This window comes from Platichthys flesus, chromosome 23 (assembly GCF_949316205.1).
Source record: "Platichthys flesus chromosome 23, fPlaFle2.1, whole genome shotgun sequence".
Lineage (NCBI taxonomy): Eukaryota > Metazoa > Chordata > Actinopteri > Pleuronectiformes > Pleuronectidae > Platichthys > Platichthys flesus.
In genome coordinates this window covers 14,730,865-14,746,219 of record NC_084967.1, presented here as the reverse complement: position 1 = coordinate 14,746,219, position 15,355 = coordinate 14,730,865, and the positions used below count along the sequence as shown (strand labels likewise).

The following is a 15,355-nucleotide window of genomic DNA, read 5'->3' as shown; positions in this document are numbered from 1 at the left end:
AGATATTCATGTTCCCCTTTTAATTTGTTTGTTTCCTACATTAATTAACCCTGCTGATCATCACAGCAGCAAACAGACATAACAAAACATTTACTCTCTCCCATTGTCAAACTGATAAATACCTGAATTTCATCGGGTATTATCAAAGAGTGCAGCTCTTTCGCTACTTGAAATGCACGTTAATTTTCTGAAAGTTAATTAATGAATTTGACGTCTCTCCAGAGAACCCAGAACCGCCTTCAATGATATCAATGAGCCTCGCGCTCGTCTCCCCAGAGAGAGAAGCAAACAGGGTCTGTCTTTTGTACATGTCATATCTCCTCCAGCCCATGGTGACCACAATATGTCTCAAACACTTTGGCTCACAAAGGACAGATCGACAGCGAGGAGCCAGGGGAATTGGAGCATTGTGGGAAATGACTTCCCTGTGGCCATTTTGAACACGCCAGGCCATCTTCCCCCATGTGTCGCCTTCTCTTAAGCTTATCCAGAGGCGTCCTCTTTCCCTTCCTCTCTCGCCACGTGAGGATCATAGAGCTGCACTGACGGAGACAAGCCAGCCCAGCTGATGGTTACTAAACATTGTGTGGTGGCCTCCAGCTCCAGCGGAGGAGTCACTGAGGAAATGCTCTGCACATCACAAACAGAGCAGAGCTGCATGTAGTGTATAAGTGCGGCCCAATCTGATTATGTATGCAATGATATGTCCAGTGCTGTGTACTGTGTAAAACTGTATTTGAAATACACTAAACAAAATAATAACTTTATTTGTAGAGCACTTTTTGAACAAGGTTCGAAAATGCTTCACAAAATCCGTGGCAAAAGAAAATTCTGTTAAAATCCTAAGCACCAAATCATGACTTAATAAGGTAGAGACCTTTAAATGTAAAGAGAAATCCAACAGTTCCCACAGTGAGCAGAACTCTGATGACAACAGGGAACCGCTCCCCAGCATCTGACCTCAAACGTGTCCTTCCAGGGTGGTGATTTGGTTTCAAACACTTTTACTGGCTCTTTGAAAGGTACGAGGGGAAATTACAGTTTATTGAAACTCTGGTTTTTCTTACTCCAACCACAAATTCTAACAAGTTTCCAACAATTTCTAAGACCTAGAAGGGCACTCAGTCCAGCACACACCTCCACCGAAGCCCAACAGTCCACTTACACGGTAAAAGGTCTTTATTTAGAGCTTTTCTAGTCCTGGTGACCACTCAAGGCACTTTACAGTAAAGTTATGACATCCACCCTTTCACACACACATGGAAATGTGTTCAGTACTCTTTGTGTAATTCTGCTAACAAACACACAAACCTAACATCTCTGGCTTAGGTAATTCAAATGATTATTTATAAGCATAACCATAGCAATAATTACTGGGCTGTATAATAATCTTTTCTGCACAAAATTACTCCTCCTGTGACTATGGACGCACAGTCTGGATTTTGTCAACTGCTAATTTAAATTGAAGATTACATAAACTGATGAGCACTTAAAAATCTATTCCATCTGTGGAGTTACATGAATGCATCCAATTTCCTACTTTTCCAATAATAAGGTTTTAATTTGTATTAATTTAATAATGTGGCTTCTAATTTAACAATCCCAGTTTCGGTTCTGAACTGCCTGTAAGCGACATGAAGACGTGTCTGTCTGATGTCAACCTCCATTATCGAGTTACAGGATTTGATTCGATGAACACGATGGGACGTGAAACGCCAGAGGACGACGATTTAAAAAAGGAAACGGGAGAAATGTCTGTTTCTCCTGAAAAGAAAACATGGTTCAAACCAAGCCGTGACAGTAAAGATACAGGATTTAATTTTGTGCTGATAGAGAGTTCTCATCTAATATGATAAATATAATTTGACTTCTATTTAACAGCCTCATTTTGATCCACGCTGCTCGATTTGCACAGTTCACCGAATAAACACGTGAGGTTTTGCCGAAGCTTGAAAATGTTTAATAAAGGACTCGTCTGTCACCTCTGATTACATCTGTGGGCTTCCTTTAACAAAAAGGTTAAAAACTGAGATTTGTCCTGTGATTCGAATAAACTAGATCCTCATCTTAACAAGTGAGTTGATCAGTGCATCAGTTATTAACATATTGGTCCACATTAGTTTTATCAAGGCTTTTGTCTAAGTATTCAAACGATCAAGAGTCTACAGAGGCTTTTGAGGAAAAGATCAAGAAAGTCACTTTCATACGTCGTCTTAAGAATCCTCTGAATACCATAATGTGCCTGAAGTAGATATTGACATATTTCAGTCTGCAGCAAAGTCTTTCAGCACCTATGATATTCCTCACCCATGTGCCCCCAGCAGTTGAATGTGTGCAGGTGCCCTCTGCAGCAGCCGCCTCTAAAGTGCAGCTCAAAAACAGTTTAGCACACAATAACCTTTTCTCGGCTTTGTGCACACTTGAAATACGCCAGGAGGTTACGCAGCTATCTGGGTGAAACTCTGTGAAACACACAAAGTTATCAGACAACATCAAAAAGTGATGCCAAAACAGGAGCAAATTCCTAATAATGATTTTTAATAGAGGTGAAGGAACAATGACTGTGGGGAGTCGTGATGCTGGAAGCCCCTCGAGGTCTGTCTCACATGGATTTCTGTACAGTCAGAAAACAGCTTCCTGGACGTGTGGTGAGTTTAGAGGAGAAATGAAACCTCTTGGCTTTGACGTCCTTGTGGCCAAATGTGGAACTACAGCACACTGAGATTGTGAACAAGCTTAATGTCACACGGGAGGATTAGGGATCGGGTGGCTGCTAGTGGGAGGAGACTGAGACATTTCTGGATGTGAGAGCAGGTAAACAGTCATGAAGGGTAGTGAGGGTGTGGTGGGGGGGGCTGCAGAGTCCATCAGTCATCGGTGACAGCTTTGACAGTCGCACTGAGCTTAGTAATCAAGAGTGAAGTGGGTTCTTCACTACATCAAATCAGACAGTGATGCTCATTACTCATCTCTTGTTAATCTGCATCTGCAACCATGAGCCACAGAAAAGCTACTCTCAGACACACAGACACACACGCACACACACAGACACACTAAAACATATACAGCAAGTGCTGAAGTAGTCATTGGTGCTCATTAATCACAATGTGAAATGTAAGCTCTTTGAGGTATGTTTGCAGCTACAATTCCATGTTTGAAATGTGTTCAAAAAGTCTCTATTTTTAAATGTTACCACTATATCATATGTGTAATACTAGCCAAACCTGTGTTTTCCTAAAGCCTGTAAACGAAGAATGAAGCTAATTGTTGTGTACCAGTACATCATGTATAAAGAAAGGCCAGAGCCCCTTGTCGTTTGTGTGAATGTCCACTCCAGCCCTTGTGGTCACAGCTGACTTCACTCCATTGAATTAGCACAGAGCCTTCTGGGTTACAGGCTCAGGGGCCATGTCGGAGCCTCAGTGGTGAATATTAGATTGCACGCCTCCAGATCTAATTAAAGGAAGCAACAGGACAATGTCTGCATCTCAAATGAGACCAGGGGCCATCAGGCATCCTGACTCCCGGCTGGATCGGCTGATTTGATTGATTTTGTGCATATGTGTCAGAGAACAACAGGAGGGAGAGATGTCCCTTTCTGTAAACATAATGAGGCCACTTACATGTGTTTCACATTCAAAGGGAAATTAGCGATTGTATATGATGCTGTAAATGCATTTATGTTATTAGTCATATTAAAGATTCAAGAAAAAAGTTAATGTGCAGACACTTACAGTATTTTCTTCCAGTCTTCTCCTCCAAACAGCAGCTCACTGAAAAACAAATAGCTCGGTGTTAGTTTCCAGAGTGTAAACAGTAAAACATCTGCCTTCAAGACATGAGCTGCACAGGAAACATCACAAAACACACACAACGGTTTATTATCCAGATACACTGCTTGTAATTAAAGACAGAAAATGAAGATGTTCGATTCAAGTTTCCATGAAAATTGAATTACAGTGGATTTCTTTAAACACAGATGTCCAGCATTAGCCTCGAGCTATAAGCCTAATATTAATAATGATGACTTGTGCCTTCAGGCAGAGTGTAGTGGCCGTTAATTAATACAGTTCAGTACCAGTATAATTTCCCAGTGTCCACTATCAGATGATAAATGTAGGTTAATACTCGAGGGGTGAGGCAAGTTAACTGATAATTAAACTACGTGGTTTTAAATCCATCCTTTTTTTTAATAGGCAAACCTTTTATAACTTTTAGTTGTGGCTGAAATTTACAGCAACCGGCTTTTACAACACATTGATAACAGAAGTCTGACTGAAATATAATATTTGCATCATATACCAATAATGCATGTGAAAACTTGACAAAAAACGTGATTTTAATAAGTAAACCCAACATTTTTATTTAAATGTTGAGTTGTGTTGAGAGTGATTGAGAAAGGAAATTGTCTTTTTCAAGCAAAACTTTTTTAATCAATTCTAAAACATAAACAAAAAACAAACTTAGAATAAGTTCTCAATTTCTCATTTGGCTTTTAGCACCTGGGGAGTACAGCTGGTGGGAAATTGGGCAGAAATCACTGGGCGTGAATTCAGTCAGTGTTAGTTTCCTCCAGTTGGGTTGTTCTGATGAAAAAATTGGTTTCACCCAAACCTCACTCCCCAATTTAAAAATGTTAATGAATTCAACAATAATTGGTGACGACCAAAGAGTGGATCTCATTTGCAGGAAGCAGATGGCACTCCATAAAGCAGTGATGCATTAACAACATATGCTGGGCCACTTTAAAAGTTTGAAAGGACAAATTTGCTGCAGGAATCAAGCTGGGTTTTAGGAAGGGACATCAAGGTCAAGTCCAACTCTGACAGGACCAGAGCTGAAGTGCATACTGGCTCCATGTTGATTCTTAATTGGCCCTTGCAGAGATACTGCTGTTGAAAGAAATCTGTGAAATGTAGAGGTCCTTCAGAGAGGTGAGGCGCCGTCCTCCTGACAGAGCGGCCAATATCACACCAGGGCAGGGGGGTGCAACATTTGCCAATCAATGAAACTCTATCAACTCAACTCCTTTTCGTGTTAAGTTCCTTTTCATGACATTTTCCCCAAATAGCACCCAATTTTCCTCCGATAACGTGGATAAGAGCAACATTTACAGATATTTATCACTTCGTCTCAACAGAGAAACACACAGATGGAAAGAGAGCGGTCGAGAGCGATTGCTCCATTGATCGGTGAAGAAGCAGGAAACCAGGACCAGATCTGTCCGGCTGTCTTCCAAAGCATGATGCTGTGCAAGATACAAACAGCCTCTAATTAGAGGCTGATATTTACCAGCGGACAGCAGGAGGGCCTTGAGAGCCAAAGCTGAGCTTTATCTGAAAAGGTGTTTCATGAATGTGTAACAGTCATGTGGGTTTGAAACAACAAACTCCTCACCGCCTGCCTATTGGGATATGCGGTCCCAGAATAGACTTCAAATTCCCGGGGATACCAGTCCGCCTCGCTGGCAGTCATTGACTCCCGGTAAGCCGGGTGAAGAGGGCCGAGAGATGCGTCTATTTTCGAAGCAGAGGGGTCAAGAACAGACTCTTTACCCAGAGCGGCGGGGTTTAAGAGCTCCAGGGCTAAACTTTGCTGTAGGAGGCCTGAACATAAAAGGGTCACTGCACTCAAATCACATGTGGGAATATGTCCTGACATCTAAAACAGTGCTCATCACCTCGGTCATCTATTGAGTTTTTGTATGTAGTATTTATGATCAGGATAAAGAGGGGGAACAATGCAATGAATTGTAAAGCAGAGAATACAATAATGTAGATAATAAAGTCTTTTGGTCTAAATGTCAAGAGGAAAGGATTTGAAAAAGCCGTCAGCCGCTTTAAATCGCACTCGAACAGTTGAAGCGGACATAAATTGGCACGATGGGCTCGTTCATCTTCCATTATCCTAATCCTGAGGAGGAAAGTGTCCAAATATCCTCAGCTGTGTCTTTTCTGCCTGTTTCACCCCTTTCAGAGCTGTTGCGCCATCTCTTTCAACCTCTTTCATATTCTTTTCATATTCAAAAGAGCCATCTTACACCGGGCTCTACTCACACTAGTATCCCTAACAAGCCTCCTGGGAACCGGCTGCAGTTGAAGGGATAATTGGCAGAAGCAAATCAAGAGTCAAATCTTAAAATCTCTAAACAAGCAGCTTTTTGAAGGCCTTCGGTTCTGGATCTGGTTCAAATGTCAGCGTCAACAGGGAAAAGTACAGTGAATGTTACCCAGTGAATATGAGCTAACAGTAGATGCACTTTCACATAAGAACACGCAACAGGACACAACAATATCTAGTGGTGCTCAGATTCAAATATCTGCCCGTGAGATAAACAGGAGACCCTCCCACTGTCCACAGACAACACATGAACTATCTCCCGTGTGTACAAATGCTGCACTTCACACACGATATTAATGTGAGGCTCATATTGGTGTTTCGATCTCAACATCTATTTAATAAGAAGCAGAGGGGACCGATGTTTAAGAAACAATAGAGCCTCCCATGGTTTAGCAGCAGGGACACACAGACAATATCCGGTGTGGAGATATCACCCCCGAGGAGCTCGGGCCTCCACCACTCTCTGAATCTCACGCCACTCTCTCTGCTCTGAGATTTGAAGCCTGGATTGGAGTTGATTCCTTTGTTTTCTTGAAGCCGGTCATTTCCTTCCCTCCAGACAGCGAGCCTTGACAACAGCCAAATCCGAAGGCCTACTTAAAATCGCCTGACAGAGTTTGGCACAAGGATTCCAGCCAGGCTGTCAACAAACAGCCAAACGATGACTACACCTCCAATTCTGCCAAACCTTTTGCACAGGGGCACTTGTATTTTAGTGGGACGTAATGAGGCTGCCATACAACACTGTCTGGCATCCCCCCCCCCCTGTTTTCAAACTGTTTACACATGCTACCGCCGGCGTGTTCTGTGTTGAGAGGGACATCTGGAGCGTGCACCTCTTATCGCTGCTCCTGAAGAAGTAAATACGCAGACAGGCTATTGTTGTCGTTCCTGGTGATGTGGTTGTTTTGGGATAGAAACATTAAAAAACTAAATATTAAAGGAACTAGGCTTTGCCTTTATGACTGTAATTGAGCCAGGTCAGTTGAGTGGTTTATACAGTTTAAGGCTGTGAAGCGTGTTCCCCCTTTTCTTTATCATTTTTGAAAAGAGAAATTCAAAGCTAGCACCACTTCTCTTGAGATGCATGTAATGAGTCAGTCCTGCATATTTCATTCCACATCCTAGACAGTGAGCTGGAAAGTCAAGGGGTCCATTAAGGCAAACCTCTCTGCAAATGACACAAAGTGCAGTTCATGAAATAAAAGAGGAGCCATAATTGTTAGGAGTGAGACTCTTAACTTCTTGTTTTTCACACAGGGCCGAGCTGAGTCATGTTTCTAAAAAGCTCATCTTCGGACTAGAAAACTTAATAAAGGCATCATGTGTTTTATAAAGCATTTAATAACTTGAAATTCAGAGAGATTTTTCCAAAGTTTCGCTCTTTCTCGAACAAAAACAGATGGGCAGCCGAAAACTTCACAATTATAAATAAGCCAGGCACCAATCAAGGTCAGACATGTGTTGTTTTTTTTTTTTTATTCTCCAAGCCACAATCTGCCAAAAGCAGGCAGGTTGTGGCTTGATGCCCGTTCGCTCATGTCCAGGCCAGAACCTCAGAACTGGCATCAAACAAAAACAGGTATTTAAAATCAGCTTCGGCTGATAGAGAACCAATCAGCAGCAACATAAGAGTTGTTATATCCAATCAGCAGACCCAGAAAGTCTCCTGGTGCTTATGAACAGAAACACAAGGGGAAATGACTAATGAGACAAGCTCCAAATGAAGTATTTATGGATTTAGGAGCAAAAACTGGCATTTCATATCTACTGCAAACACAAAAAGAAACCAGAGAATCTTAGAAGCTCTGAGTGGGTCCTCTTCTACAGGAAGGTCAGTGCATTCTGCCTCTGATGCTGATTTCCTGCATAAACGTTGCACTTTCTATGGATTTCCATGATAAACAACTCTCTGTCACTATGATATGTGTTCAAGCTCCATCTCCTTGGAGTATTACCAGTGAAAGCGTACGAGAATGGCCCGGCCAACCTAATTTCCCTACATCAATTCTGCTCTGCCTCTGTCTGTTGGAGCCGGAGGAATAATTAAATGTTTTTGTCTGCTTTGTTTTTCTTTTCCCGTGCGAAGGAGAAAAGATGGGTCTCTGCTGTCAGTTACTGTATGATCTGGTACTCCAGCCTGGCTCCGGCCTGTCACTCAACGTTTCTCTCTCTTGACATCAAAACATTTGATAATCACACTGCTACAGATGCCGGCGAGGGGAACAGCCCGGTGCGCCGCGACTGCTAATTGTGCTGCCTTGAGATGTCTCTGTCATCGGACTAAATCGCATGACATTTAACAATAAATTGCATATTTTTCCCATTTACTTAACGGGAACGGGCAAAAGAAACAATCAAAAATTGAATTGAATACAAATGAAAAAATGACAGGATTATATGAAACAGGCGTCTCCAGTGCAGCTTTGGTTTGACTGAATAGAAAAGAGACAGTAGAGGCTGATGAAACAGACTCGTCAGCGTGAGTATGAAGACAGGTTTCCAGAGCAAACTGAGTTTAACATGTGTTTACTACACAATCCACGGCAGCCCCAGTGGTTATACATCAATATCTCACTCACTCAAGTTTCACTAGGGGTCTTTGGGCCGAGCTTTAAGAGTTCCCAAATAGCTTGTTGCTCTTTCAAAAATAAAATGTCTCGAAGAGTATTCGACATCTGACATCTTTAGCAAGATTTAAGAAGATAAAAACTCTGTATGTAATGACTGAACCTTAACTTGTTAACATTACCAAAAGGATTTAGCTTGAAAAAAACACCAAAATCAGTTGAACCAGACTTAACAAGGAGCTGCCCCTGCAAACTCCTGAGTAAATGCCAAATGTGCAAACAGATAAATGCCTGAAACTGAATGCAAATACGATACAATTACATAATAGTTGTGTTGATTGGCAAATTGTGGTACTTTAACAATTTCCAGCAACATACCCAATTTAGCAGGCTTTTAACTGGTCACGAGGAGCCAGACTTGTGCAGAAATCCTGAAGATACACGTAGATGTTTTCCTCCGATGGAGCCAGCCAATCCCGATTACCTTCTACTGCAGACAGCCGCATCAATAACATTACTACAACTCAGCTGAATGGAGCAATTGTGAGCACTCAGCATTAACGTAATGAAGAACATGTATTAAGGATTGAATAAATAAAGTGAAATGATTAATGAAATGCTGCTTTGGGTCTGGTTTAGAGCTACAAAGAACTTCAACAACCGTCTGGGGAGGGTAGAGCGTCCTTGAAGCTGGCACTCAAATCAGACAGCATAATAACATTCAGATGGTCTCCCTGCATGATGATGACACCGCATTGGCAAGCCCTGTCTCTCTCTCTCTCTCTCTCGTGCTTTGCCCTTGTGCCTTTGCCCTGTTGTCGCATTTCCACAGTTCCTGAAACTTCCGTCACAAGGTTTTCTGCTCAGTGAAGAAGACAAAAGAGAAGACAGCGTCAAAAGCATTATCCATGCCTCCGTTATTGTGTGTCTAAGCACCTGAGACACACAACTGCCTCCTAATGTGGGGGTTGAAAGGTAAGCAGACTCTGCATAACTTGAAGCCTCACATTGTTTATTGGAGGAGACAACCATGACCGTGTGCGGCATACTGCCAGGCTCAGTAGTCCCCTCCCTGGTCAGGATGACCCACTTTGAGCCAAACATCCATCAAACACTCTTTAATTTGAAATGGAGCATCCCAAGTCTCCGCCACAGCTAGCTGAGCTCTTTAATGGGACTTCGCGCTGAAGATTAAACTTAGATCTCTAAGGCATGAGAGACGATCTGTCTTTGCTCAGGTGAGACACTCCTGGATCTTCTGAGATAGACACGGCTGCTGCTGAGCTATTTTATGCTGCAGGCTTACAGAATATGAGCCAACGTGGAGAGCGGATGAGACGCTCTCTGAACTGTCCCTTGTCTCTGCCGAGGGCTGATCGGGGCTCAATCCTCTCATGTAACATAATCAAACTGAATGACAGCACTCAAGAGTCTGCACTCGGGATAATCATGCAATCAAATTGCATTATTTCGCTTCCGCAGGTGCAAAGCGAACACAGAGCCGTTGCCATTGATGCTTATTTGAGTCTCATTTGGCTCATTTGCTTCGACAGATCTCTGCGGAAATCATCAGGCCGTGATAGGAGAGGTTTCTTCATATTTGAATGTTTGGTGATGGGATCGGGTTTCACACACTGTCATTTGAGTGATAGCAGCTACGTGACTAGGTCCACGTTAAACCATTCATTTACAAACTTATACAACCAACTATCTCCAGGTGAGATTCCAGACGTCCAGTCAGTGCAAACAAATATTAACTTTTAATCATGCAGGACTTTTACACATCCTCAGATTATTGTTTTGGCAGGGAGGGTGAAATGTGAAGTATATATATATTAATTACCAACTAGTGTGACTTCTCCCCATTATCCCCATTATTGCCTCAAAGTATTCGGGCTTCAAGATGGTGGCTAATTAAGAATGCAATGTAATTATGTGTTGGCAGCACAGGACAACCTTTTCTGATGTTCATGTGAAAACGGGCATTGTTACGGCGTGCAGATGGCACATGAATAGCGAGCTGACAAGAAATGAAAAAGATCTCGCTGAGCACGAGTCTTTTTGCCAACGCTGACTTTACCAGCCCTGTTTTAAGGGTCGCTAGGCAACGCTCGTTAGGGCGCCCCACCGATTGAGTCGGGGGGGGGGGGGGGGGGGGGGGGGGGTACAAACTTAAAGTTTGACGTCTGCTCCGAGGCAATTAAATGTCTTTAGGGACAGTTTGGGACCTGGAGACGTCCTGTGAGGCCGAATGACCGTTTGCTTCACAATGATCAGAACATTCCATCAATTACAGTCCCACAGTGATTAGGCACAGTCAGTGTGTACAGTGTGTCTTCTGTGTTTGCTTTGAGTTGTGTGTTTTATCGACTACGAAGAGGAAACACATGTTTTAGTTATTTTTCATGATTGACAGTTCAGACCGACTTGTGATTGGTGGAGCACGTGACCTTGACCTTCAAGCCTATATCAGGTTTTCAATACACTATGGCAGATGTTTGTTTTCGTTATGATTTGTTTTTAATCAACTCGTGTTTTTGTATTTAAATAACAACTGCTGGGGTTTTACTGTATCACAGCCTTTTCATTACAGAAAGAAATTATGAATTGCGGTTTTTATTGCCTTTAGATGTGAAACTACTCAAAAAGGAAAATTGCAAAAATGGATCAAAATGAGGGAGGGTTACTGGAGAAAATCAACATATTTGGGTTTAAAATGGGCAAATGTGACCCTATAAGCACAAATCCCCAACCAGCACTCGAATTAACTACACACACACACAAACAGGACCTCATTCAAATACACTACTCCCTCACATTGATGCTTTTCATCTTGATAAGTTATGCTTTTGCCCTTGTCACTGTGCATACATTACATCTGATCACACGTAGATAACACATCCTGTTCCCGCTCTGTATTTTTCTCTGCCGGCCATTTCTTTCTTTGGGAATCTTTAAGATGTTCTCTTCCAATTAGCTCCCGTGAAATTTGGTTTCCACCGGCACATGATGAGTCTTATTGTGTCCGGACCCGACGTTTATTTTCCCTCCTCTCTCCGCCGCGTTAAGTACATGCATGTCCTTGAACACACGGACACAATGAGGCAATTTGAATTTTGAAGAAGCTGCCAAGTGGACGTTTTCAATCATTACCTTAAAGCCAGTTGATTTGAGTATTATTCAGAAGCCATTTACTGGAAACAGGAGAACCAGACACTGGGAAGGTCAGTTGTACAGAAGGGACTTTGATTCAATACACACTTATTGGTCAATAGTATTATTCCCGACATGCTTAACTGTGTCCCTCTGTCCAGCATCTAAACGGTTAAATGAAGGTCCTCCATTACGTCGGGATATCAGGACACAAACACACAAGTACACACACAAACTGCATCATCTTGCAGCCGCACAGATTAGACTGTTCTAATCAGGTTTGTTTGATGAGAGCCTGGTTTGACTGGGGCATGCAGCTGGCAGCAGAAGAGGTAAGAATTGAATTAGTCCTGCTGTAGACAAAACAGTAAAGCTCAGTGGAGGTTTGTTCCCGAGCACCAGCTCAGGCTATTTACCATAACGTTAACAAAAACCCCAGCATTGCCAATAATCATTAGAGGGACTGTAACGGGCAGCATGTTGTAAAAGCTTGTCGTGTGTTTGTTTTTACCGATATTACCCAAAAAATACAGATTTCATTAAGCAAGCTAAGAAGGTTATGGGATAATTGGGTTCAGTTCAAACGATAACTGCCATTTGGATTATGCACCAGCACCTGTCTCAAAAAGTTAATTAAAAATAGCCTAGAAACTACCCAGTGTCTACATAGCATTTAATTCAGTTTGCACCAGGATCTAATCTAATCTCATCTCGACACTTCTCAGTGAGTTCAAATGACAGGCCTATTCACACCTATGTTTCACACCTACGTTTAAGAATAGCATTAAGGCAGCAGGGTGAAGGAAGATCTGTCTGGCTCGTCACGATGGCATATTCAGTACGTGAACCTTTAATGACCTTCTGCGTTTCATTAAGAAGTCAGAGCAAAGTGTCCAGCACGTCAAGCTGAGAGAGAAAAGACCAAGGTTCCTGACAGGTCCGACCATTATTTGTCAAACATCTTCCTCTTCTTGAAACTTTTCTTTGAAAGGAGCAGAGAATTGAAATAATGAGGCAGTGGGCAGCCGCAGCAGTTATAGGTTAATGGCCTGCAATCAAAGTTGGCCCAGTCCCTATGAATACGTTTTGATGGATGAAAGGACCAATTGTGTGAAGTTGCGAGCCACGGCCGGACTGAGACGGATTGATCTGCACCCACAGTCATGGATACAGGTTGGAAGACTCTGACGTGAGTTCAGAGGTGCTATCTGATCCACCGGAGTAATGACGCAAGAACTCAGGCGACCAAAGCGTCATTGTCTCTTTGTGACACGGCTCGCTCTGCCTAATCAGTTGTTGTTGCTCTGGCGGAGATGGACTCGAGCTCCCCAGCTCATGTCCATTATCCATAATTAACAGAGCAGAGGGCTGCAGATGAGGCAGAGAGGCTCTGTGGAAAGAGAAGTGTGGGTTGCATTAGCCAAGCTCCTCCATCATCATTTGAGCAGATTCAAATAAGCAAAGACTAGAATTACCCCTTTGCAGCGATGGTACGCCTCCGACAATTCAGGTTTCACTTTGAATCCATACTTTTCCTGGACTCATGTGTATAATATTCTGTATGTGGTAATAAGAGGCCTTTTTGGGTGTAGTGGCTTCCAGGTTTGATTGTATATGATTGATATGATTGCAGTCAATAATTCCTCTGCAATCATATAATATGACTGATTTTCGTTGAACTCATTGTGTTGAATAAGAGCCAGGAAAGTTGTTTAGTAGAATATGATGACGCAACATGAAAGGGAAATACATTAAATTGACCTTTGACCTTTTTTAATATGAATTATCCTATTATCTTATTGAAAATGTGTGAAATTGTGTCATTATTAATCCTGTTATGGAGAAGAGAGATGTTTTGTCAGATACAATGACATTGAGCTTTGACCCTTGAGCATCAAATTCAAATGCCTCCAGCAACAGCTACCAAGGAAGCATTCAAAATTAAAAAACTTGTATAACCTGAAACCTTGACGAGGCACTTTATGAATAATCTTTTGTGTTTCGAGGCAAATTACATGTTCATTTGATCACAGCACCTCCTCGAACACAAGTGTTTCCCATAACTGTAAAGCGATGATTTACAGTTAATCACACCAGGTGGAATGAGGAAATAAGTATTCAGCGTGGTTAAGTGCGGGCTCTGTCGACATTCTAATCAGCTTCCTTTTCAGCAGTGAACAGAATCGTTAGGCGGCAGTTATTATCCAGACTCACCGGCGGCCCGGACGCTGAAGCCCGAGGACAAAGTTAAATCAGCGCTTTCATTTTCTCTTTAAACCCGATTCGCTCAAACGCATTACACTAAAGAGTGCTGGACTCGGAGAAGAAATTGTTTCACATTATGAAACCCACAAAAAGGTTTCATTTGACCTTCATGTGTCAGCAGATCCACAACGCTTCTCTTCAATATGTAAAATAAAATGTTCTGAGAAGGTACTTTGGACTAAACCACTCTATTCTGGCCCTTTTCTGTTGTTTGGCCATGATGCACTTAGAGCAGCTCTTCCCGGTTGGAATTGTTTAAAACAGCAGCTGCTTCATAATTCTAGCCTTGGTCTCCCTTTTGAATTTGGCCTTTTATATAATAAATCCATTAGGAAGGTAACCTTGACCTTGATAATGAGCAGAGTCACTGAGCTCTGGCCCCTTTTAAGGAAAGTCAACCTAACCACTCTGCCTCAGATAACATTATAATGCTGTGTTTAAACTTGTGATAGAAATGAATCCACCGCTCGCATTTGATTTAGCCGAGATAAACTCCCTGAGAACAGATATACATGCAGAAGTTTTTGACAGAGGATTAGTATGCAAAACTGTTTAATTTTGATTATCACGTCTTGTATATTCAGAGGCTAATTTGGATATTGCATTGGTTCAGCTTTGGTATTATATCATGCATATAATCAATGTCAGTCAACCCTTTAATTTCAGGATGCTCAATTTCCCTATTTAATTGGAACTTAATGTCCATAGGAAAAAAGCCAGAATGAGAAGTGTAATTTCCCAGCTCCATTCTCCGTTCATTATCGACGCGTGGTAAACAAAAGGCTTTCACTGTCACCGCAGTGTCAGCTCTCAACTTCAGAACTCATCTCAGTCCATTTGCATTTCAACATTTTATAGAAAAGTAATTAACACTTCTACAACAGACCCCTCTCCAGGAGAATCCTATATATATTACAAATTAGTGGCTAATGAAGATGCAAAAACAAGCCGGTGTTTTTGAGGATGACTTATCTGATTATGCTTTCTGCATATGTTTATCGACCATCTCATTTCGAAAAGGTGATGAGTTCTGCCGGGAGTGGGCGGAGGGAGCGCTGTGATTGGCTCATGTGGTTTTTCTGCTCCAGTTCCGGCGGAGATGTGCATTACATAAGGAGGCGTCATCTGAGCCCGACTGTGCAGGACACAATTGCTGTGGCATGTGTTTACATGTATGCAATGGGAATTACATGAATTAACAATTAAGCAAATATTAATAAATTAGGTAGCATTTACACAAACTGTAC

The 15,355-nt window shown here is 42.1% G+C and overlaps 1 protein-coding gene across 1 annotated transcript in view; it reads right to left on the bottom strand.

Annotated features, from left to right (window-relative positions):
- The window catches only part of syt1a (synaptotagmin Ia), a 113,270-nt gene that overhangs the window by 76,888 nt on the left and 21,027 nt on the right, over positions 1–15,355 (bottom strand). The window contains exon 2 of the mRNA XM_062382439.1: positions 3,735–3,773. The gene's annotated coding sequence lies outside the window, so the exon portion shown is untranslated. The remainder of the gene's footprint in view (positions 1–3,734; positions 3,774–15,355) is intronic.